The following is a 24660-nucleotide window of genomic DNA, read 5'->3' as shown; positions in this document are numbered from 1 at the left end:
AAGCTCTTTGAGTTCAAGGGTTAATATTTCCAGCCCTGCAATATTGTCACCCAGCAGATCTTCTCATTCTTAGTTCATATTTAATAAATCATTCACAATAGACAACAAAAAACTATATAAAATAAATAATCTGCATTATTCAGGTCAGAACATATCACTTTATCACTTATTTTGCACATTTTAAACATCTGACTTGACTCTCCTTGCAGTGCTCTTCTCATCACAAAATTAGGAATTTCCCAAACTCATATAATCTGCTTTTCCTCTTCTTTCCTAAGTATACAAATAACACGTTATAAACATTTAAATTCCACATAAAGAATAAAGAGAAAATAAAAATGAGCACTGGACTACTATTGATTCTCAATAGTTCCCCTATTGAGAATTATCAAGGTAGAACTGAAATGGCCGAGTTTTTATTTTATTTCTTAATTTTCCTGCCCATCCTTATCACGATCTCTTCTAAGAAAAATAAATATAGTATATACAAGATTAGAGAGCAGAGTCATCATTTTATTTCTCTGTTCCAGACTGGGTAGACATTTTAATCTAGACACACTATATGCTAAGTATTCACTACCACATACTTACATAGGGATGAAGAAAAGCTAACGCCTGGATGAAAGTCATAATATTGACCTGATTTTGCAATAGCATAGAGAGAAGGGTATTGTATATTTATTTTGTAGCAAAAGAGAAGCAAGCATACAAGGTTTGGTCGCAGGGAGTATTTCCTAAAACATGTAGAAAATGTTTGCTTTTCCATATAGAAAACCATGTGAAAAAAAGAGTAACAACTACAAAAATAAAAGCAAAAATCACTATGCTAATTGTTCAATACTTCTCATTGCATTAAAAAAAAACCCACAAAACTCCAGGTTTTTAATAATTACGAGATCTGCTGCCTAACTGCTAATTCCCTCTAGGTGGGTCTTTGTTTCAAACACAACCCATGATGAAAGGGAAGTATTGGGAGAATGGAATAATGAAAAGGAGATGCAATAATAGACATTAGGCCACACAGAGCTGTGGATTCTATAGCTGCTTTCATGCCAGCTTGTAAGGCAAGGCTTCTTCTGGCACCTTCCGGTTGTAGCCCCACGGGTTTAAAAGCACAACTTAAAACTATAGGCACAGAAAGCACACCTGAAATTCAATATGGTTCCTCCAAGCAATCGTTTTCCAATGGCATAAATGATGAACAGCAAAAGGTTTTAATCCAGTTGGCCCCAAAATTGCCTGCCAAAGTAAATCGATGCCTCTGGATGTAAAGAAAAGCAATGATTATTCGTAATGGATCAAATTGTTGTCAGTTCCAGAGTGGCACTTTAAAAGCTTTTAGTCTGACAATTTTACACCACTTTTTTATTCAAGTGATTGTTTTTTTTCACTTAATACAGGGAAAGTCAAATGCAAAGCTAAGCAGAAGCCCCCGTAAAAAACCAGCCCACTGGACTCGTAGGCTTACTACTCTGAAATATAAGTGAGTATTTTGCAACTCAGGGAAGAGCTGTCCCAGTATTTTGGGGAATACAGGACACACCATATATAGAGGATCTTCTGGGGCCGGCTGCTTTTCTCTCCCACTGTTTCTCCCTGCATCCCACACGTAAGGATGTCCAAGATGTGATCAACAATACCCTGTCTCCTTGCCCCATTCTTTACCCCCTTTTCTATCTTCCAAAAGCAAATTCTGTATGGCATAAAGGCAAAAACTCACGTAAGCCACTTTGGCTCTTAATCAGTTGAGGAGTGGGATGAATAAACCACCCTGTACACACATTGTTTTGACAGGAAACCAATTTCATGACAAATTGTCTGAGACACATGATTTGTCTATGTGTATCTGTATCTTCTCAGAACGTTTTGTTGTTGCTGTTTCTTTGTTTTTGTTTTTCTGGTTTTTTTGGTCACAATTTGCATTTTGCTGTAAAACCCTCTCCCACTGAGACAGGTATCGTACAGCTCAGGCTGACTTTCGACCTGCTACGCAGCAAAGGATGACCTCCTGCCTCCAGCTCCCAACTATTGGAATTACAGGTGTGCCTCAGCATGCTGGGGTTGTGCTGTCCTGGTGACCAACCCCAGAGCATGCTAAGCAAGCGCTCTGCCAGCTAAGCCGCATGCCAGCCCCTCTGGCTATAAATGTAATTGTGAATAACTCATGCTAAATTGCCTTTTGTTTTTATAAATAGAGCTCATCTTTTGTGGGTGGAAAAGATGGAAAAACCATCACCAGATGAGAAGAAACTCAGTTTCCTAAGATTGGCGCATGGGTTTGTTTCTCCATAGAGCCAAACGAATTGAAACACGGACACTGCATAATCAAGTCTGGATCCTGGCGTGTCATTTTTAAAAATGTGTCACAATAAAACTCAATGTATAATACATATCACTTCACAGCTATATTTTTCTTGGCAGTAAGGTAGACTCACGCTTTTAAGAACCGTTAGCCATGTGTCCTGAGCTTTATAAAATGTCATGGGCTGGCTGCACCATTAAACACAGATGTTCATTTATATCTGCAGTGATTTTCTGGTTTTCCTACCTGAATCATTACTGTGAAAGCCCAGAGGCTTTGAGCTGCACAAAGAAATTTTACAGACCCCTCCTGGGATACCCGATTGTAGATTAGAAACCAAGTCTCAGATTACACATCCTAAGTGCCAATCACAACACATCGCCCCTCTGCTCTTTAACCAGAACTTACTCAGAGAGACGGAAAAACATAGAAAGCCTATTCGTGGAAGGAAAAAAGTATGGGAGAGAAATGTTTTTGTGGAAAGAAACATACTCTGTAACACCAAATTTTCCAGGTCTTTCGGAGCAGTCAAAAGGAACCCTGGGAGAGGTGACACAACTTTATGGGCGGTGTGACAGCCCCGATAACTTACTACACTTATTAGGGAGAAGCTGAGAAGTCAAGTTTTCTGATGAAATAAAAAGGCGTGCATTCCCATTTCAGAGAGATGCTGAAGCAAACTGCCCTCTGTGAGGATAATGAGAGCATTTCTGTCAGCTCTGTAGTCTGCCTAGAAAGAGGGGGTGCACTCAGTGTACAAGGTAAACACTTTGCCCAGAAAAGGAGGGATCCAAAGACAGTAGCTTTTTGCAGGTGAAAGAAAGCAAACGTCCACAAGCCGGACACACTTGAAACAGTCGAGAAAATGTCCTTGCTATTCCTCTCCATATATAATATGCCATATGACACTACAGTTAAATCTGCTTCTTAAAAAAAAAAAAAAAAGTACAGCAAGCTGTTGGTTTCCAAGAGATCTGGGCAGAGGCAAAACCCCACAACAGAAAGGAATATGGGAAAACAAAAATCCTTGCAAGGAAATGATACTGTACAGTTCACAGGCTAGGAGTTAGCACACGTTCTGTAAAGCCAGGACCTGGAACCTGGATATGGAACACATGCAGAGATCTACAATAGAGCTTCAGGAAGAGGAAACTCGAGCGAACAGCCACAAGTTACACAGATCCCAGGCATGCTTTCTGCATCTTTCTGTCCTGCGGGAATGATGTGGGCTCTTTCTCTCTCTCTCCCCGATCATCAACAGACACGGCAAATGCAAATCTGATTCTAGCCTAGCAAACTGCAGAGACGACCACCATACTGTGTTTTACAATAATCTCCACAATGCCAGTTATTCACAGCCCCTCGGTTCTCTTCACACAAAAGATTGCAATTTGAATCTCGCCTTGCACAGGTTCAGCTCGGTCGGAGCCGGGTAAGCAGGCGAACAGTCTGTTTGAAGATTTACGGATCTCAGGGGAGAGTCAGTTGGGGGGTGGGGATGGATAAACCTCTCCGCACATACCTCGTTTTGGCAGCTAAGAAAAACAATTTTTGTGACAAAGAGACTTGTTCTTTTCAAAGCTCACCCAGCAAATGAAACTGGCAGAATGAAACCCGAGAAACTTCAGCAACCACGGAAAGCAGCCTTCCAAGGATCAAGGTGAATAATTGATTCTTCGGATTCTGTTTCATCTTTTAAGCTAGGTTGCTCATTAAAGGGAAACTGTAGAATTTGTCAGAAGCTCAAACCCTGACACACAGACTTCTGACAGCAAATGCATATCCCAAGCTACAGCTATATTTGCCAATCTTATTCAACAACAATTGGCTGTCAAGCCAGGAAACTTACCGAGCACAAATTTAGGGAACAAAGCAGGGAGGAGGCAGGAGGCACTGAGCGCGGCTTTCCCGTTTCCTAGGTACTAGATTCTCCCGGTCTCCTGTCCGGTTCACACTTGCCTTGATAACTAAGACTCCGGCAGAACTCACTAGCAGAACCTGATGAATTATAAAACAGCCTCTCCTAGACGCTCATATTTTACATCACAGGGGTGACCATGCAGCATCCTCGCTGGCTGGGTACATGTATTTCCTTGTAACTCATCCTGAAGAACATAACAGCTTCAGAGGCAGTGACAGTAATTGGTGTTTGGGATGTACCAGTACTGACCAATAAGATGCTTTCCCACCATCCATACTGCACTCTCATTCTCCGCTTGTGGTCCCCTACACCTTGTTAAGGTGGATCCACCCAAACCAGGGGGGAGAAGGCAGAAACAGCGCAATGTGGAGGAGAGACCCTGAATCAGGGCACATACACATATACCTGTGCTGTTTGAGGCTGATTTTTACAGTAGTTCTGTAAAGACCCAGCACTGCGTTGGCATAGTATGTCATAGTATGTGCACCCAATACTTTCACCCCGATGAGTCTCTCGGTGACTAGGAAGGTTTCAGAACCACCAAATGCCAGAGATCAGAGGCCAAGGGACTTTTGGTGCTACCTGAACTTGGCGGAAACAGGTAGTCCTAGTGATTAACAAATCTGTCCTGCTCCCTGTGCCTATAAAGACATTGTGGCAAGAAAGATAAATGAGTTGTTCAGAGTTCATAATTCCTAGGAATGACAGGAGCTTGAATCTAAGCCCAGGTCTTCTGATGTTAAGCGCAAAGTCTTTCTATCCTTCTATGCTGTCCCCAAAGAATGGAAGCCATAAAAATTATAAGATATGAAAGTGGAAAATGACACTATTAAACAAGAATTGTTAAAAGGAAGATTGTAGGTTAGCATCATGATGGAGCCTTTTGTCTTTCCCCTGAAAAGGTTAGTTTGATTTCCTTAGGATGCTTGGGTATCAGTTCTCTAGAAAAGTACATTTTGGATAATAATGACAACTATCTATTGAGCACACATGCCAAGCAGTTTTTGAAATGCTTAGCATGTATTAGTTCATTTAATCTTTAGAATGCTTCTATGAAGTGGGTTCTAATATTAAAAAATATATTACAGATGGAAAAAACAAAACAGGATTCAGAGAGAGTAACCAATCTTCTAGACAGTATCACTTATCAACTACCCAGCAGAAGTGGAGTTATTCCCTAGACTGTTTAGTTCAGAGCCCACACTCCCACAAACTGCCCTACCACAGGAAACATTTGTATTAAACTGATGGGCGATGGACACCTTTGTTGATGATGATCTTTTGTAGACATAATAAGGTGATAGGTTTGGTGATTAATTTTTTTTAAAAGCTTCAGCTCTCCCAGTAACTGATTATAGAAGCCATTGTTTTATCTATAGAATGGGCATGGTACACTCATGCCTACCGCAAAAAAAATCAAGCAGAGTATTTCAGAAAAAAATAGTAGCCCGTTTTTGTAACGCATGTGCACAGACAAGTAGTATTGTCCCTACCACACTTCTACTGTGACGGTTTATGTATGACTTTTCTTTTCTCCCAAATGTCTTTTAAATGTCAGCTGTTCTTCACCAGGAAGTCTCCCTAGATGATATGAAAGAGGAAAATCCAGGGATGTCTGTTATTCAGGCTGCCAATCATCACTAGGATGCAGGCTTTCTAGAGAGAATGGAAGGCCACAGCAGCCCTGCTTTGGGCTGCCCAATTCGTTCATTAGCCTTTCTGTCTGCGTCACCTCTTCTTTCTACTCCAGTCAGCTAAGCTCACTGATTTTTACTCCATCGGTAGTTAAGTGAACTTACCAGTCTAGGAAAGCATATTTAGGGTACATTTCCTAACTGCTCTGATGCTCAATTGATGTCCTTTGACTTTATTTCAAATGAACATCTGCTACCAAAACCATAAAAACGAATGAACTTTCGCGTGGACCTATTACTTCCTATCATTAAGTCAAGGTGTGCCAGGGGAGACAGGCATTTCTCTTGTCCAACTCCTCTGAAGTCAGCATAAATAATTATTGTTGCTATTAAAAACTGCTATCTTGGGGCTAAGAAAAATGGGTCAACAGTTAAGGCAATTGCAGAGCAAGTATGAGAACCAGGTGTTGGGTGCCCAGAGCCCACGCAAATGGAAGGTGGTTGTAGCAGCCCGCCTGCCATTCCAGCTCTAGAGACAAGAGAGTTCCCAGAGCAAGCAGGCTAGCTGTATTAGCTATACTGGTGAGCTATAGGTTCAATAATGGAAAGTAATGAGGAAGACAACTGACAGAAGCCTTAGGCCTCCGTATTCATGTACACACATGCACACCCACATAAATGCACCCACACACACGTGAGTGTGCATATACACATTCATGCACACCGCATACACATGGGAGGAAAAAGAAACTGCTTTAAGTGGGTACTGCTACACAACTATTATGCCCAACATCTGGGAGGTAGAAAGGAGAAGAGGACAAGTTCCAGGCCAGCCTGGGCTACATAACAAGAACCTGCTTGTTGTTGTTGTTATTTTGTTTTAATATATGAAGATTTAAAAGGGGGAAAGAAAGAAACAAAGAAACAAACAAACAAAGAAACAAAGAAAAAGAAACAAAGAAACTGGTGTCTTAAAGGTATGCAATCAGCATTCCTTGGTAACCCTTAGGGGTACCTCTTGGGGACACAGTGATGCTGTCATATGTGGAATATGCAGGTCTATTCATGACAACTTTCTCAGCTTTCTAATTTCCAGAAAATGACTTTGTGTCCAACTTAATTTGATCACACACAGACTGCCTTCCCCCTTAGTTTAAAAATTCTCTAAGTATCTAAGTAAAATATGCATGGTCAAAGTACTGCCTCCTTCCTTCCGTGGCCATTTGTAATACTAGGCACTGAGGAGGCAAATGTACACAATACAATTGAGGGTGTGGGGAGACATCAGCGGCTAAGCTCATAAACAAAGCCAGGTATAAACACCATGTTAGCAAAGAGCAGATGAAACTATGTTTTCAAACTCAGTGGCTACTTCCTGTGGGTGGGAGTTTGCCACGTACTGCCTGAGATAGTTTGCTTCTCATTCTTCCTATGATTTTCTGCCTCTTTGATTTGCTGTGGTCCTCTCAAATCTCCCAATACTTCCTTTTTTTTAGTAACACTGATTTATTTATTTTTGTGCACTCATGCCATGGTGCATGTACCAAAGTCAGAGGACAGCCCCAGGAAGTCCATTCTCTTCTTCTACCGTATAGATTCTAGGGATTAGACTACTGTCACCAGATTTGGCGGCAACTGCCCTTACCTGCCTGGCCATCCTGCCACCCCCCAGAAGCCATTTCTTTTTTTGTCCATTCTCCCCGTCACTTAGCTTTTCCATTGGCATACCCCATGAAATAGTAATACAGATGAGCATTTATAACTTCCACCTATTTCTTAGCCTCCCTTTGATGAGTAATCAACTTTTATGCAAATCCATATGTAATTACTATCTCATGTCACCAATTATTCTCAGACATAATGAATTGTATAGAGGGTTGTAGTTACACGAATACACATGTATAAATACACAGCTTATGTGATATTAGTGACGGCGCTAATATTAACTGGGTCCTTAACCTGGACTGCTGATCCACTAAAAGTCGCATTTCTCACTTAAGCCCTCTCCTTGCAACAGTACCCTTTTGACGCTATACTACCTCTAGAAGATGAGAACACTATGGCTAGAAAGATGCGGCGATCTAGTCACACGTGGCAGTCAGAATTACAATCGAAGGTCAAGACTGCGGAGCCCATTTTTTAACTACTACACCCACAGCTTGTAGGAAATAGAAACAGCAGCTAATACACTGATGTGTCTACATTTGTTCTTTCCTTGGTTGACTTTACTGTCACTGTTCCATGAAGATTGCTCTTAATTCAATGGACAATTTGTTGTTCTGTTTATGTGAGCCCTGCCAAGCAGTTGGCAGAATCAACCACCACCTAACTGCATTAATATCCTCTTTCCTTTGTTTCCCAGACGCCTTGATTTTTCTACATTGTATGTGCCCACTCTACTTTTTAAATTGTGAGTGTGTATGCGTGGGGTGTGTGTGAGCATGCAGCACACACACACACGTGTGCCTGAAAACCATAACGGGACATCAGGCGCCCTGCTCTATTACCACTGCCTATCCCTCTAAGCCAAGGTCTCTCACTGAATCTGGAAATGGGCTGGCATCCAGTAAACACCAGTAATCCTCCTGCCGCTGTGTCCCACAGTGCTGACGTTACAGGACTGTGGGATCACACCTTTTAATTTGAGTGGTAGAAAGCTGAACTTAGATCTTCATGTTTGTGCAGATAGCACTCATACAAGTGAATCATCTCTGTAGCACCCATTAGTCTGTTCTTCTAAGAATTCTCAACTGAGTCTTCTACAAGTCAACCTTCCAAACAGGAAGTACCCCATACTTAGCACTAGGTCCCTTTGGTTACAGTTACTTGTGAGGCCACACAGTCCACTGTCAAGGTTCAAATGGCATCTGTGCCTCATCCTCTAGACTCTCATATCTACCCACAACCATGTCTAAGCTTTCCCACTTGACTGATTAAAACCAAACTCTTAGTTTCCTCACCAAATACGCTCTATTCTCAGTATGTATATCTTTGTGTGTGCACATGTGGGCCATGCACTGGACCCCTCCTTTTTTTTTTTTTTTTTTTTTTGAAACAGGGCCTCTCATTAACTTGATTACACTGGAGCTGCTGAATAAGGCTAGGGTGGCTGACTGGCAAGCTCCAGGGCTGTGTCTATCTCTCCCTTCCCAGTACTAGAACATCATATTTTGCTATATCACATGGATTCTGAGTGTAGCACCCAGGTCTTCATACTTGCTTGGGAAGTTCTTTAGTATGTCTTCCACCTCTTGGTGAGGAACTTTTCAATAAACAATATAATCACTTTCCCAGCTGTGCTTGGTCAAAACCTGGGAGATAATCCTGTCTCTTCTCACCTTATACCCCAAACCTTATGTATCATCAGATGTTGTCTTCAAAAGATATCTTGACTCTTTCCCGCCTCCATCTTTATCTCCCTCATTTATATAACTATCATCTTCCATAAGATTTCCTCACTTCCCTTCTCATTTACTTGCTTTGACTAATACCTTTCTATAATCTCTTATCTATACTTCGGTCATAGTCAGCCCCCAGCACATCCTCTGCAGCTTCCTACAATGGATCTCATTTCACTCAGGATCTGTTTCTTTACTGCAGGTGGGAGTCCTTCCTCCCCAGTGGAGAGTGAGGCAGCACAGCATCCTCTGTTCCTCTCTTTACCTCTGCCTTCCCCCCAATCCACTTTGGACTTGCTCTGTGAGGCCAAAGGCCTGGCCTCTTTTATCTGTGATTGAACCATATAACACTTGTATTTGTGAAGTGAATGTGCTGAAAGTCCTGACTTTAAATTGTCTTGGTTTTGCTGGGGGTTGATGGCATACACCTTTAATCCTAGCATTCAGGAGGCAGTATTACTCTAAGTTTTAGGCCAGTCTTGTCCACAGAGCAAGTTCCAAGATAGCCAGGGCTATACAGAGAAACCGTGTGTCAAACAAACAAACAAACAAACTGAACAAAACATCTTGGTTTCACATATTTGTACAAATCACTTTATTCTTGTAACAAAAATTTCTCAATTAATAGTTTTCTTAACTATTAACTTTTTTTAAGAAAATAACCACCCTATAATTGCATTCTTTTGGTTCTTTACAGACATTTCACAGTGTACTCGGCATCTCTTGTGTTTGACGGGACAGAATAATTCCTCAAGGTTGGTTATTATTGGTTCAGTTTTGCCCCCCTATCAATTTTACACATTTGATGTCCTTATGCACAGTATCTCAGTATGACTTCATTTCAAAATGTGACTGTTAGAATCATCGAGAATCACAAAACAGCCAACTTCTGTCATCCTAATTCTCTGACTCCACACAGTTTTTTGTAATATCCTTCAGAAATACACACAGGTCAAGCACCAAATTCATATAAAGTATGAGGCACCTCCCTTCAGAAAAATCAAGCAACTTGCTTCAATTCTGACACAAAGGAATTAGTGGGCTAAGATTTAAAGCAAGATCTGTATGACTTCAAAGTCCGCACACAGTTGCAGTGACTCCTAGACACTGATCCCTGACCTTTGTGGTCCAAAGAAGCGTGAGAATACTTCATAGGCTACAGCATTTTCTCACCTAGAATTAAAAAGTGCCTTCTTCTGTTATAAGACTGTATCCTTTCTCCTGTTTATTTTTCATTCCTGTTGTTTTTGCTATTACCTCTTTATATATTGGTGAGGATAAAGTTGATAAATCTGTTGAACTATAAAAGTTTATTTTTTGTAATGCTTTTGGTCCCCAAAATATGAAATTCTGAGAACAGATGTTCAATATTGTTCCTGTCAAAAAACAAATTAAAGAAAGCTCTTCATATATAGCAAAGCTGGGAGATGGAAAGAGGAAAGCTGTGTTCTGAGTTATCTAGAAAGCCTCTACTTTGTAGAAAATATCATATTAATGGGCACAATGTCTTAGTAGCAATAAATTAATCTAGTGTGGTCCCATATAAAAAAAATAACTAAATTTAACAATATTTATTAACTCAGACATTGCCTACTTATGATATCCACCCCTCACTAGTAAGGATTTCCTGTTTTCTTAAAAAAAAAAAATCTTGACCTGCTTTTGACCTGATCCACTTTCTTTTGGGGTCAGGACTTCCTGGCTTCTGCAAATGTCTAAGGATTAAATGAGATCACTTCTGCTAAGTATCTAGTACACCATAAAAGCTCTTAGTAAATGCTAATTCTCTTCTAAGAAAGCTTTCATGCCTCCAGAAGGGAAATGGCTTTAGGATTAAGGAGATTCAGAGCAACTGTTTAATTCAGTGAGATTGGTCAGCCAAACTGGAGAATGGAAATGGACCTTAACATTTTGCTGAGTATTCAGCAATCTATAGAACACCTATAAAATTGGGATAGTCTACTCCCAGGCATTCATACTTACTAAATACATATGTATTTATAGAAATTACTATATAAGCTATATATCACTAGTACAAATTTTACTGGGGGTGCATGTGTGTTCTCTTTATTTTCTAGCAGATTATAAAAAAAAAAGACTTCACAAATAATAGCTTATTTCCTTCACTTTACCATTACTTGACCCATCTATTGACATAGGGTCTTTAGAGAAGACAATCTTTAATGTTTTTCTTTGCCCAAGTTTTAGCTTGGGTTCTCAGTCATTTTAAGAATATTCCTTCCGTGATTACTTATTCAGAGCCTACCTGATATGGCCAGGGCACTTTATAAGAACACTGAGAATTAGCAAAACAATGCAGTCAAAGTCGGATCTTCCTGTCCTGAGAGGAAGTGACAAGAGGGCAATGTGCAACTTTACAGCGGCATAACATGGAATAACATGTAATCTATGGTGAGCGGTACCTGACAGCCTGGAGTAGGTAGAAGACTGGGGACTGTGAGGTCATTACAGCTTCTTGGAAAATGAAATAATTCTCATTCTCTCTCTCTCGCTGCTCTGTCTCTGTATGCCTCTGTCACTGTATCTCTCTGTGTTCCTCTTTCTCTGTGTGTGTTATGTTACATATGTGTTGCGTTGTGCAGGCATATGAGTATGTGGGATGCAGCGCCGTGTCAAGGCTACAACAGGATACCTGGCATCCTTCCTGCTGCTTATTCCTGGAGTCAAGGCCCCTCACTGAGCTGGAAGCTGGGTATACATAGCTGGGCTCAGTTCGTAACGTGGGAAGTAAAGATTTGAACTCAGATCCTCCCATGTACAGAGCAAGCATTCATATCTATTAGGCAATGTTTCTAGTGCCCTTTATTCCGAGTCTTAAATGGACATGGATAACTAAAATGGCCTGAAGGTATCCTATAAAATTTATCTGGTGAAGACCAGACCCCAGTGGTGTAGCAGTAGAGTTGGTTAAAGGGTGATTAAAGAAGGCTTATGGAGGAATTAATGTCTGTGTTGGATGGCGGGTTAATGACCAGAAGAAAAGCTGTGCCATAAAAGCCAGCCCAGCACCTTCTGCACGTGTAGACACAGCAACAATGCCCTCCCCAGAGGCAAAACTTTGATCCTGGACTCACAGACTCTAGAAAAGATAACTTTTTTTTTTTTTTTTTTTTAAGATTTTTCAAGAGAAGGGTTCTCTGTATAACAGTCCTGACTGTCCTGGACTGGATTTGTAGCCTTGAACTCACAGAAACCCACCTGCCTCTGCCTCCTAAGTGCTGGGAGTAAAGGCCTGTGCCACCATGACTGGCAATAACATTTTTTAAGTACCTAATCTCAGGTATTAGTATAGTTACACAAAATGGGCTAACACAGATGAGGGGGAATGACTAGGACATGCTCTAAGGTGAGAAGCCTGTTCAAAGGTGCTATGGAGAGGGCTTTAATCAACTAACCCTGCAGAAGTGAAACTTTTATTGGTTTAGCACTTAAGAACCCAGGTCTCAGTGATGAAAACCAAACCAAGCCAAAACCAACCAACCAACCAACCAATCAACCAACCAACCAAAAAAACAAACAAACAAACAAAAAAAAACCTCATGAAACTGAAAAACTTCTGTAAAGCAAAGGACACTGTCGTCAGAACAAAATGACAGCCTACAGACTTGGAAAGGATCTTCACCAACCCAACATCTGACAGAGGGCTGATATCTGGAATATATAAAGAACTCAAGAAGTTAAAAAGCAACAAATCAAGTAATCAAATAAAAAAAAATGGGGTACAAAGCTAAACAGAATTCTCAATAAAGGAATACCAAAAGCAGAAAAACACTTAAAGTAATGCTCAATATCCTTAGTCATCAGGAAAATGTAAATCAAAACAACCCCAAGATTTTACCTTACACCTATCAGAATGGTGAAGATCAAAAACTCAAGTGAAAATACATGCTGGAGAGGATGTGGAGAAAGGGGAACCCTCCTCCATCACTGGTGGGAACGTAAACTTGTACAACCACTTTGGAAATCAATTTGGTGCTTTCTCAGACAATTAGGAATAGTGCTTCCTCAAGATCCAGCTATACCACTCCTAGGCATATATCCAAAAGATGCTCAAGTACACAACAAGGACACTTGTTCAACCATGTTTGTAGAAGCTTTATTCATAATAGCCAGAACCTGGAAACAACCCAGATGTTCCTCAGCTGAGGAATGGATACAGAAATTGTTGTACATTTACACAATAGAATACTACTTGGCAATTAAAAACAAAGAAATCATGAAATTTGCAGGCAGATGGTGGGATCTAGAAAAAAATCATCCTGAGTGAGGTATCCCAGAAGCAGAAAGACACAAATGGTATATACTCACTTATAAGTGGATATTAGACATATAATATAGGATAAACATACTAGAATCTGTACACCTAAAGAAGCTAAGCAAGAAGGAGGATCCTGGGTAAGATGATGAATCCTCATTCAGAAAGACAAAGGGGACGGACATCGGAAGAGGGAGAAAAGAGGGAACAGGACAGGAGCCTACCACATAGAGCCTCTGAAAGACTCTACCCAGCATTTTATCAAAGCAGATACTGAGACTCAGAGCCAAACTTTGGGCAGAGTGCAGGGAATCTTATGAAAGAAGGGGTAGATAGAAAGACCTGGAAGGAACAGGAGCTCCACAAGAATACCAGAACCAAAAAATCTGGGCAAAGAGGCCTTTTTTGAGACTGATACTACAACCAAGGACCATGCATGGAGATAACCTAGAACCCCTGCACAGATGTAGCCCATGGCAGCTCAGCCTCCAAGTGGCTTCCCTAGTAATGAGAACAGGGACTGTCTCAGACATGAATTCAGTGGCTGGCTCTTTGATCACCTTCCCCTGATGGGGAAGCAGCCTTATCAGGCCACAGAAGAAGACAATGCAGCCAGTCCTGAGGAGACCCGATAAGCTAGAGTCAGAGGGGAAGGGAGGAGGACCTCCCGTATCAGTGGACTGGGGACGGGGCATGGGAGGAGATGAAGGAGGAAGGGGGCTACAGCAGGATACAAAGTGAATAAACTATAATTAATAAAAAGAAATATTTTTTTTTAAAAGGAGTTTAGGAGCTTGGGGAAATGGTGGCACATGCCTTTAATGCCAACACTCGGGAGACAGAGGTCTCTATGAGTTTGAGACCAGGCTGGTTTACAAAGCTAGTTCCAGGACAGCCAGGGCTACACAAAGAAATCCTGTCCATAAAAACATCATCAAAGAAACAACCAAACAAAGGTTTAGGAATACCAAAGAAAAACAATCCATTTCTATGAACTTTTCAATGCAAGGAAGGCTGTGGCAGAAAATGTCATATGCTTTATAGTTAGACAGTTCTGATTCATTCAAGTGACCTTTGCAGGTTGCTTAATGTCTCTGAATTGAACCCTATTTCCTTGTCTATAAAATGACACAATACTATCTTATTCTACTGCTTTATTTTATGAAATTAAAAATATAAAATATCTTGTTTCCAGTCTACCCAAAAGTAGAAACCAGAGTAAGTGTCAATTCATGTGTGAATAATGCCTATGCCATTCTAGTCAACTCCAGTTTTACACTGGGATGTATTTGTTCTCTCCTAGTCCAATGGGCTCAAAGCTTTGTCAATGTCATCATTTAAAGCCATCTGAGGACACACACACACATACACACATACAATCTGAATTTGCTATATATATAAATTAGAAACTGTACAAGATGTAAAACTATGATACATAGTGTGGACATGATACAGCATAAATATTGAGCTTTAAAGGTTAAAATAAAAAGTAAGGAAAAGTTCTGTGTGCCCATGAAGTACACATAATCGCTTTCTGAACTAGTGAAAACTCTGACAAAAAAGACCCAGTTTCCTTCAGCCCTGAAGCACAAGGTAGCATAGATCAAACAATAAAGAAATATCTATCAGCTAACAAAGCAGCTGTGAAATAGAAAAAAAGCTTAATTATTCCTATGTGTAAGCATGGAAGTGGATGATCTCAGGTGTCATTCTGCAGATACTATCAACTTTGTTTTTTTGCTGTTGTTATTGTGCAGTTTTGGGTTTTTTTTGTTGTTTGCTCTTTTGAGATAGGGTCTCTTCACAGGCTTAGAGCTTCTCAAGTAGACTAGGTTGACCAGTTGGTAATCCCTAGGGATCTGCTGTCTCTGCTTCCCCAGAGCCAAGATAAAAAATGCATGACACCATGCTCAGTTTTTCTAAATGTGGATTCTCAGGATTAAACTCCAGTTCTCTGGCTGAGGCATCGTCCCAACCCCCAAACCAGTTTCTTTTCAAATTTTAATGTTTCATTTGCAATTAAACAGGAATAAGCAACCAAACTATAATTGCCTCTCATTCCAATGGTCAGTGGTAGATAGAAAGGTTATATCTTATTTTTTTTAATAGACCTAATAATAGTGATGATAATTTGCTGAGCTCTGGTAAGGATTAGACATTATATTGCTCATTTTCATGCACTCTCTTTGGTCTTTACAATAAGCAGGATAATGTACTGCATGTCTGTAGAGGACATTTTTTATTTATGTACTGCAAACCATAGTCTATAGATTAAATCTGTGGCATGGTCTGCCATGATACCATCTACAAGGCTCCATAAATGTTCACAATTTATAAATGGCTGGAAAAAATTAAAGTTACAACAATGTGTTATAGCACATGAAAATGACATGACATTCAAATGTTAGTTCTCATAGCTTACTAGTAACATACATATGCCTTTTCATTTATGCATTACCTTTGGCTTCTCATACTACAATTGACGAAGTTCATTATTTCAATAATAAGTATATGCTATGTAAAACTTAAAAAGTTTAGTTAAAAAAACCATTTAGCTCTGGTCCTTTAAACTTTAAAATATAAGTTTGTTGACTGGTATATGTCAATGGAGTTTCTTGGGATCACGCAGGTTGTAGATTGACTTGTTACAAGTTGTACTCATAACAACACCTTTTTTTTTTTTTTTTTTAATGGAGCACCAAAGGGGGTAAGTCTCTTGTTCCTAGACTTAGGAAATAGCTGAGACACTGGTTTGTAGGAAACACTTTTAACACTAACAAATGCCCTTGACCTGCCCTTTTCTCTGATGGCCACTTCTGTCTACAAAACTTAGGGTGTCACACCCAATACAACTTCCTTGCTGTGTCTTCTCTCCTCTCCCCTCTCACACTTTGATTTTAATGTACGCATGGCTCGGGCCAAGGTAAAACAGGAAACGGTTCAATGAAGCAGCAGCACGTTTCACTTATCTGTACACCTTTCATCCTACCTCCTCAGGTCTCTCTAGTATACCTTTGGTTCCTGGGTAGACAGCTCCGACACCTCTGTCTGAGCAGAAAGTAATGAGAAAGACGTGACGCTATGCTAGAAGCCTCATTATTGGCCCTTTGCCTACAGAAACTCAACCAGCTTATCTTCTTTCCCAAGGAGCTTCAAACCAGCACTGGCTCAGCTGGTTCTTGCCAGGCCCTCTAACAAGCTGCTCTGCCCAACTAAGATGAGAAGCTGATAGGTGAGGCTCTTCTTGTGCCTATCTATCCGAGAGAATGGCTTCCTTTCAAGAAATTCCATTGTATCAGAGCATCCTCGGGTCTCGCAAGCACTCCTGGATTGTCATCAGCTTACTGTAGACCACAAATTACAAGGCATTTTCCTGTCCATACACAGGACGTAATTTATAGCCCAGTTACGGTGCAAGCTTCACTTCTACGCAAGCACAGCTAACGCTGGCAGGTCATCAATTACATAAGACTGTAAGATCAGGTTTCACATATATTAAGCTTAGTGAATGCTTCCAGCAAATGCAGTTTATTATTTCCATTTTAGAGAAGATGACTTCGAGGCGCCTGAAGGATTAAGCAGTATGTACTTGGAGAGTAGAGGGTTCAGGCATTAAACTTTGAGCTCTCTGACTCCTAAGTGTCTTTCACTTTGGTAAGGTTTGTTGCCATGACACCCACAAAGAAAGAAAGAAACAAACAAACAAGCAAAGTTGCATTCTCAACAATGGGCAAGATTAAACAAATTAGTAAATCATTGAAAGCAATGTAATCTTTTGCAAATTCATCTGAGAAATGGGAGCAACAGCATGCCTGCCTATTGCAGAATTATATTAAAGAACACAGGCACTCTATTTATATAAAATGTTTAGCAAATGAAGTCTAGACAGACAGAAACTAGACTGGTAATTTTGGGAGGTTTGGGATAAAGACTGGAAGCCAATGAAGAATTATTAAGGGATTTGAAGCTTACTTGGGAGATGATGAAAATGCTCTAAAATTGATTATGGTGATGGTTACATAACTCTGAGTATATTTTTAAAAATCACTGAATTACATGCTTTAAAGAAATGAATTATATGCCGTATGAAGTCACGACAAAGGTAGCTAGAGCACTGACTGCAATGTCTTGCACAGAAAAAGAGGTTTGTAGGTTTCTGTCACAGTGCTCTTGAATCACAGACTAGCTACTTTGCCAAATGGACATACTTTTCTTTCAGAGGTTAAAACTAGACCCGCCCTGGAAGTTAGGTGTGGCCGTGTGTCTGAGCTCTGGCCCACAGAATAGAACAGATCTGTCCCACAAAAACATTCCCTTCCCAACCCTTCAGGTTCTCTTTTCCTCCCACCTGATACATGCAAATCAATCCCTTTCCCTTAAAAGTCAAATGCTGAAGATGGAGGAGCCATAGGGTAGGGGAAAAAAAATATGAAGTTCTTAAACTATTAGGCAAAGAATTGTCTGCTTGGCCAAAGGACGAATTTCAGGTTTTAAACTGTGAGAAAGGAAGTTTCTATTTTGTTCAAATCATTATTCTATTAGGAATGCTGCAACTAATACATTATGATCAGTTTTAACCTTTCCAGTCTGAGGACAAACTGAATTAGCTGCCCTTGCTGAGTTGGGGGTCCCAAGAACATTTCATAAAGGTGTGACTAATTTAATTATGCTTTTTCTAGAGATGGGTCATCCCTGGACATTTCTGAGAGAGTATCCACTTTCCAATTACCTGTGTTAACCTGGGGAACTGAGGCCCTCTGGCCCCCTTAAGGGAGAGCAAATAAACAGTAGGCACCATGCCATCAGTCGGTGACCTGCAGCAACAGTAGGGTGTGGTAGCAACTGCCAGCCTGAGTCTGGTGCGCCAGGCTTCTCTCCTGCACCCTGACCTCTCCCCCCTCCCCCCTGTGCTAAAAGGGAAAACAACACAAATTCAAGACTCTAGCCAGTCAGGTATACAATCCACACATGGTCCTTGCTGAATGCTTTCTAAACTATTACCCATCATTCTCTAAATAAGGAAGGCAAAAAAAAAAAAAAAAAAAAAAAAAAAAAAGCTATTGTCTTTTCCAATGAATAAAGCCAAAATGTTTGCTATTGTCTCTCATTCTCGGGATATACTGTCAAAAGGAAAAGGTCTGAGTCATTCTCAAGAGAGGTTGGACAGAGGGCATGCAGCCAAAACCAAAAGGTAACAGAACAGAGAGGGATTCAATCATCTGGGTGGGTTTATTAGTTTTATGAGTCCATTCCCTTATTTAAGCGTGTCAAATTGAACCAACTGTGAGGAAGCCTGGAAAGCAAAGGTAAAGGAAAGTGGGGATGCATTAAGAACTTTTAAACCAAACAAGCACTAGTGACTCCTGAGTACCTTCTGCGAAGTTCTTTTACAAAGCTTAATTTTTGGCAAGCCTGTCACCTAAGTGTTATAATGAGTTCCACTTAGGAGCTACGGGACGGGAGGCACGTGAGGCTGAATGGAGTGGTATGCCTGAGGTTGCATAAGTGGCAAATAATGAGAGCTGGGCCTGCACCTGGACCTGAGTGATGCCAAAGGACTTTCTACTCCAGAAGCCATAGGCATTTATGACTCCAGAGTAACACATTATCACAGGCAATGGAGCTTCTGGAGAATCAGGCAGATTCCCTGTGTGCCCAAAGTCAAAGCCTGCCATTGAATAAGTGGATGTCCTACAAAGCTGTTTATACTCAGGCATATTGAGTAGCCAAAAGAATAGAATGTGCATGCAAGCCCACTCCCACCCTCCCCCCCATACCACCACCACCACCACCACCACCAACAACAACAACAAAGGGCCAGCAAGGTGACTTAATGGATAAAGATGCTTACCAGCAAGCTTAATGACCTGAGTTCAATTCCCAGGACCCACAGGGTAAAAAGAGAACTGATACCCACAAGTTGTTCTGACCTCCACATATGAGCCATAGTAAACACATACACACACACAAACAGGCATGCATGCACATACACACACATAAATGGCTTAGAGAAGAAAAACCAATGTCCTGGGATTCGAGACCAGACTGCCCAGACACGATTCATAATCTTTTCATTGACTCAGACTCATAGATATGGACTTCCAGAAAGAAAGTGTTGAATGTCTTGCTTCCTCAGCACACCATCATAAATGAAGAAAAAGAAAAGCATCTCAATCTCTTGCTTCTTTCTATTTGCCAGGCAGGTCCTTCTTCCTCTTCCACATCGTGGTCCCAGTGATGAGTTCAGTAGCCCAGGAGACTGGCTTTGTAGTATATGAACAATGAACCCTTCACCAACTGAGAAATCAGGTGGGAATGAGTTTACCAGGTGAACTGGGAGAGCAGCTGTACATCCACAGTGTGATAAAGGGTCGGAATGTCACCAGGGTTCACTTAACCACACTCACTTCTTCTAGTAAAGCAGGCCTCGTGAGCAAGCAATTGGAAGTTCAAGGGACTATTCTGCGGCCCTCTCTGCTGTGCCTCAGCAATATTCTCCAAGGTTACCTGGCAGTCGGTGGACCTGAGGTATATGTTTCCCACCTATAAATCAAAGACATTTTCAAGTGCTGAATTTCTCTTTCTGTTGAGTCTATCATCCATGCAAAGCTTAAGTTAAAGCAAACTGTAAGTTGAGTCAATTCTCTGTGAAGGGCTATGAAAGTGCGTATACTGGGATCAGCAGCAATGTGATGAAGTGCTTCTATAGGCCTGATTTGGAGTCAGGCTCTGGGAAAGCAAATAAAGCTCCTGCCCAGAAGAAGTTTATGGCCTTCTAGAGTGGTGTATTCACAAACAAAGTGGGCAAACCATTACAGCTTTAAGCCTAGAGAATGTGCATGAGATGTTCTGTGAACAGCCCTTAGGAAAGAAAGTATTTAAAGGGAGAGAAAGAAGGCTGTTGGCTGTTCAGTAAAGGAAACCCCTTTGTTATCTGCCCCTACGGATCCAGGGGTTGTTAATCCTCCAGAAAAGTGTTGAGGTATGGGCAAACAAGATGAATGGAAACAATCCATGATGACACAAAGCAACCTGAAGTCTGTGCTCCTGAAAGATGCTTTTACTCAATGGAAGACTGACTCTGAGGCAAGTCTTGGCAGGAAGGGGGCAGATGACCTGGCACAGCATAGGTCACGGAACTCCGTGCAGCATCCAGGAAAGCTCTGAAAGATGCTCAACAGCATAAGCATGTTCTGGTTAGCACTATAAAAATCACCCTGGTAACCATGTGGAGGATGGACTGGAGGTGTTAAGAGAGAACAGTGAGGGGGTAGATACAGCAGGCCAGGTGGGAGGGATGGGACCTGGTCTTAAGCAGCACCAGTGTGGACATAATGAGGAGGAGACAGATGTTCCAATAGGGAAAAACTGGGGTGGAGGTGATGAGAACTGGGTTCTGCTCCCTGCTTTTGTACAATATCCTTTCATGACCTTAGAGAAGCCCTTCTTTTCCCAGATCTTGCTTCCCAACTTCTCAGGTGAAGAAGAAACATGTGCTACTGGAGAAGGTACTACATACATACATTTGCTTACTACTTCTTGTTCAACAGGCAGGGCAGTTGGTCAGTGAATGCGCTACTTCCTTGATTCATACTATTGAATATATTGTTATATATCTATTCTAAAAATGATAGTGCAAAGCTCCAGCCAAGGCCAGAAATTAGCATATAAGTACCTTCTGATCATGTATATTTTGACATGACACAGCTATGATGAACTGGTTATAACTGAGACACTGTACCCAGAAAGAAAATGAGGTCACCAGTGACCAAGCCAAGTTGACCAACACTGAGAAGGAACTCTTAGATGCAATATTGTGGCTGTCTGTCGGGGAGAAGCAGTGGAGGTATAGTACACGGTTCCAGACATAAAAGGTGTCTTGGTCACAAATAGAAGAAAAGTGGAGTTACTACTAGACAGAGAGCTGCAAAGCACCACGGGAATCTAAAAAAAGAAAAGGTGAACTTTAACCAAGTTTAAAAAGTAAATCCATCTTTGCTTCTTTTGCCACAGCAAACTAAAATATGGCTGTCTCTTCCTCAGTTTACACCTACTAAGAGTCCCTTTCAAAACAGTACATGAAAGAGGAGGTCATTTACTTTAAAGAAGGACTTTTCTGTGTGTAAAGCTTTAGACTAGGCATTCCCATAAGAACTAAAGATGTCCGGTGCCCTCAAGACAATCAGCCAATGGGGATTGTGACAGAAGGTAGAGAAGTCTGAATCCTGGTCTTTCTGCCTAACAATCCAAACTTCTTTAAACAGTGCCTAGCATGCACCTGGGGCTCAGCAAAGGTTCAGCTAAGGTGAAGAAAATTAAACGTTAGAGGAAATGAAGTTGAGTCAAAATAAAACAAAACACTTCAAATTTAATTCGCTAAAGAATACACTTAAGAAAACTTGTTTTAATATAAAAAATCATGAAGGATTCTCCAAAAACACTGGTAAGGTTTTATAGCACTGGTTTGTAGGGTTTTATTTTTTTTCTTCTTTCTTATTTTTTTCTTTTGCTTGTAAGGTTTTAAATGGCATACTCATAGTCTCAAAGTCTTGGTAAGCTGATGGCATCCAGCTTTCTTTACTATGCATTTGGTTGGCCAGTTTGGCTTTTTAAAGCAAAGGTAAGCCCAGTGTTTGCTGCTTTCCTTGAAAAAAAAAATGGTTTTCATTCCTTAAAATACAGCTAGCTGTTTAGATTTTCAACATCAAATGTGAAAAGACCACACTTGGCAAAAGCGTTGCTTAGAGAGAACAGCACATCTTGTAAATAGGAAAAGAGGATCCTACTACAAATCGGCTGGACAAAGTTGCTGACGTGGGAGGTAAGATACTGTATGGAAAATTCTTCAAATAAGATTGAGAGGGCTAAGTGAACAATGCAGGTGAAAATGTAAAATTAAAAGAACACGAACTGAATTGCAATGCATTTCATGAACAAAGAAGCCATGGGTACTGCTGTCTCAGATGGAAAGTATTATAAACATATACTTGAGAGGTCTTTAGTTAGTAAGCATCAGTCATACACGATTTGAGATAAGCTCAGCCCTGGGATTGTGAGCCTTCTTAAAGGGCAGCTAAGACAGCCACTATACTGACCACCATTGAAAGGATGGGGTTGTGGTGAGACAGACATTTCTCCAGGAGGTTTTTGTTGCAGGCTGACTTGGTTGCCACTCAGACTCTGTAATTCATTCCTTGTTTCTGTCCTGGACAATCACTCCACCTTATTTAAGCATGGGTCCTGACTGCAAAGAATGCCAGTAATAGGGACCATTAGATGGAAAGGCAGTAAATGCCTTCGTGCCGGGCACACAACAAGCATAGAAACTATTACAAGTATAATTAGTTTTGCTCAAAGAGAAATGTTCCTTCCAAAATTGGCTAGAAATCATTTCAGACATGTATGAGACTGAAATAAAATGTATGGATAATGAATTTGCAGAAAAGAGAGTGGGTGTTTCATTTTAATATAATTGTAATGTGCTGAACTTCGCAGAATCTTGTGTCAATCATAAGCCGTTCCCTGTAGTAAAATTATTCTCTGAGTGAACTTGGACCATATGTACAAGGTTTTACTAAATATGTGCTTTCCTGTGGCACTAGGTGCATGGTTCTCTGCTGTGTGTTATTTGATAATACACAGAACACTAGCCTGGAAGGATGTGATTTCATCTCAGCCATCACTTGATGGCTACAAGCCCTCGCAAAACAAAGTATCGGCCATGGTCTCCATGTCTGTAGAATACAAATAATCATCACAATCAAATCATTCACATGGTTTTGAAGGAATTTCATGCGATTAAAATATGTTCCTGAGTTCTTTCTACACCTTTATGAGTTTTTTCCAAACTAAACCTCCCCTAACATACCCTATGTTGCACCCCAGAAATGTGGCTGTGAAGCCAGGATCTGCAGCCTAGAGTTCAGACTCAGCCAGGGGAATCAAGTGACCTGAGACAGAGTGGCTGAATGAGACCCCCAAACATCAGCTGCTGCTCCTGTGTTCAAGATAATCAGTTCTTTTGACTGGGGATACATGGGTTTCAAGCGGAGCTGCAGTAGGAGCCAGATAAATAACTTTGAATAGACTCGAGTGTCAGAGACTCTGGGGACTGTGGCCAAGCTACAGCTTTCCAAAACTCATCACAAGTCACTAATCCTGAGTGTCTGTCTAAAGCAGACAACTAAAGGATCACAATAAAGGCAGACACAGACAAAGACATAAGCCCAAATACATCCCAGAAACAGAAGAGTATCCAAATGAGAAAACAAGGCACATCACTCAGTTATGATCCGAGAAGGCCCTACCAGACTGAGAGGAGGTATTAACGGAGAAAGTCTAACCTCGAGCAGCAGGTCTCCTGAGTGTATGCACACAGTCAGTGTACGCATGCTTGTGTGTCTGTGAGTGGGGGGGGGTGTACATGTATGCACATGTGTACATATCAGCCTCTGTGTCCTGGACAAATGATCTTCAGGTTTCTGTAGCTCTCTGAATTGGAGCTAAAGGACATAAAATAATTTACTTTCTCTTATTTATAAACCAGGTGGCGGCGGTGCACACCTTCCACACACTCAGGAGGTGGAAGAGGGCAGATCTCTGAGTTTGAGACCAGCCTAGTCTACAGAGCAGTTTCCGGGACAGCGGTGGCTACTGGGAGAAACCCTGTCTTGAAAAACAACAAAACAAAACAAAATCCAAAACAAACAAGAAAGACCCAAAGAAGATATTTAACCTCACAGCTGCTTTCACTCTCGGACTTGTGACAAGAAAACTATGGCCCAGGGTTAGAGATGGTGCCCAAGGTAGAGGGCTTTGCCTAGCATATGTGAGGCCCTGGGTTTGACCCCTAGCAGCTCTCCTAGAAAGAAGAAAAAAAAAAAGTCACCACACAATTCACACTGGACCACTGTGCACTTGTAAGACAGGAGAGGCTTTCTACATGGTGCTATAGAAGATCTCTAAGATGCGTCACTAAATGAAAAACAATACACAGAATGCTTCTTTAATATAGAGGAATGAAAACTCTGCCTATCTCATACAGGCACATCAGAGGCCCAAGCACGCATGCACACACACCCACACCCACACACACACACACACACACACACACACACACACACACACAC

At 41.1% G+C, this 24660-nt stretch overlaps 1 protein-coding gene across 16 annotated transcripts in view; it reads right to left on the bottom strand.

Moving 5' to 3' along the window:
• The window catches only part of Dlg2 (discs large MAGUK scaffold protein 2), a 1446492-nt gene that overhangs the window by 188276 nt on the left and 1233556 nt on the right, over window positions 1–24660 (bottom strand). Inside the window, exon 1 of one of the 16 annotated variants that reach the window (XM_055623362.1) lies at window positions 4152–4268. The exons of the other annotated variants lie outside the window; for them this stretch is intronic. The gene's annotated coding sequence lies outside the window, so the exon portion shown is untranslated. Of the gene's footprint in view, window positions 1–4151; window positions 4269–24660 lie in introns of those variants that run through there. 16 annotated transcript variants of the gene reach the window in all.

Source organism: Psammomys obesus, unplaced genomic scaffold (assembly GCF_907164565.1).
Source record: "Psammomys obesus unplaced genomic scaffold, mPsaObe1.curated_primary_1811, whole genome shotgun sequence".
NCBI lineage: Eukaryota > Metazoa > Chordata > Mammalia > Rodentia > Muridae > Psammomys > Psammomys obesus.
The sequence above is the reverse complement of the archived record's forward strand: the minus strand, read 5'-3'. Positions and strand labels throughout refer to the sequence as shown.